Source organism: Peromyscus eremicus, chromosome 18 (assembly GCF_949786415.1).
Source record: "Peromyscus eremicus chromosome 18, PerEre_H2_v1, whole genome shotgun sequence".
Lineage (NCBI taxonomy): Eukaryota > Metazoa > Chordata > Mammalia > Rodentia > Cricetidae > Peromyscus > Peromyscus eremicus.
Window position 1 is genome coordinate 11,723,102 of NC_081434.1, and position 1,932 is coordinate 11,725,033.

At 45.6% G+C, this 1,932-nt stretch overlaps 1 pseudogene; it reads right to left on the reverse strand.

Annotated features, from left to right (window-relative positions):
* Window positions 1–1,248: 1,248 nt before the first annotated feature.
* Window positions 1,249–1,687, reverse strand: LOC131895358 (NADH dehydrogenase [ubiquinone] 1 alpha subcomplex assembly factor 3-like; annotated as a pseudogene).
* Window positions 1,688–1,932: the final 245 nt, after the last annotated feature.

Below are 1,932 nucleotides of genomic sequence, written 5' to 3' on the forward strand. Positions count from 1 at the left end.
TTGATTTGGGAATTGATGCCTTTGCGTTAATGCCTTTTTTTTCCATCCAGAAATAAAGAGTATCTTTCATCCAGTTGTTTTCTTTTGTCTTTGAGTCAAGTGGCAGAGGATTCTTCCTCTAAACCTACATCTTCCTTCTTGAATTGATTCACTGTCGTCTAATACTTAGCTGCGTTATTGTGTAAATACTGTTGTTGTTGCTGTTTCCAAGGGAACACAGCCCTATGTAGACATCCACGTTTCTATGCTTATTCTATATAACTAAGTATACCCGCTTCTAAAAATAGTTTCCCACCCAAGTTGTGTAGATCACAAGTGAAGGAGCTAGGGGAGCGTAGATGGAAAATTTGGCCGCCAGTCCTCTGCCTCAGTCTTACATTATCCAAGTCATTTTCGCTCCATTGAGTGTGAATGGCCATTTCATGAAAACAGAATGCGCGTGAGGCCTTAGGATATCTGTATGACCCATCACCTCCATGACGAGCAGGATGCGTTTCTGAGTCATAGGACTGAATCCCACACAACAGGACCCACTTGTAGCAGCCTCATCCCTTGTCCTCGTGAGCAGCTGCACACTCCTAACCCATGCTCTCCAGAAACAGGAAGAGCGTAAAGCCTGGCTAGGTCTGCTGTGCACTGATGTTAGCTGCTTTCTGTGAAGATGTTGTGTTGAGTGCATCTAATATTGTCATTTTACAGGTGAAAAAATGAGGGCGGGAGAGATTAAACACGTCATCGACTCATTCGCTCCCCATTCATTCATTCATTCATCCTTTCATCTGGGACAATGGTTCTCAACCTTTCTGATGCCGTGACTATCTAATGCTGGGACGCCTCATGTTGTGCTGACCCCAACTATAAAATTATTTTTGTTGCTACTTCATAACTGTAACTGTAATTTGTTACTTTTATGAGTCGTAATGTAAATATCTACGTTTTCCCGATGATCTTTGGCGACCCCAAAAGGGTCATGATCCACATGTTAAGAACCACTGAGAATACATATTGAGAACCTAGTATGTATGGGGAGCCTACCAAGCACACAGTGTTCTCTTATATCCACGAACAAAAAGTCCTTGTCCTCATGCGATATTTTTTTAAAGAAAAGTAATAATAAGTATAATAAATTACTATACTGCGTAAACATGGCCCGTGTTGAAAGTGCCAAAAGGCAGAGTGTAGTAAAAACATTGGGAGTCCCTAAACTTTGCAAAGCGGCCAGTGCCATCCTTGACAGTTCCTGGCGTTTCATTCTGCAGCTTGACCCAAAGAGGAGAGTATAGTCTCTCCAGGAGGGGAATGAGGACAGCTCCTGTCACTTGACCTTCATGACACTGGAAGCTGAAAGAGGCACAAGCAGTGGGCGTGTCCTGCACTTCCACAGCCATGCCTGCAGCCTCATGGCCCATAGTGTTTGGGATTGCAGCTGCTCCGTCTTGTTTCCGGTGCTGACTGTCCTGGGCTCCAGCATCCGGAAAGCAGAAACGCTCTCTTTAGTGACATCCTAATAGGATCCCACGTTCCACTGGGCCACCAGCTGTGGGAGGAGTGTGCGTGGTCCAAAGATGCGGTTTCCTTTGATCACCAAGCCTCTGCTGTTGTAGAGGTCGATGTACAAGGCCAGATACCGGATGCTTGCTTTGCGGCAGAGAGATGCGCGTGACCGTGGGTACTGCTCATCATCCATGGGGTGCACAGCCCCGAAGGTCCTTGGGCCCACAGGCATCCAGAGAAACCAGGAATGTTAAGCACACAGGGTTATCTTTCCAATGGGAAAGACAAAAAACCTGTTCCTCCATCCTGAAAGTTGAGAATTGGAAGTGGTTAATAGCCTGGTGATCTGTGTTATCTGTTAGGCCAGGCATATCAAGCTCTTACAACCAGGATTGGAGATGACTAGTAATCTAAATGACCCATATAGCCAGAGGCTCC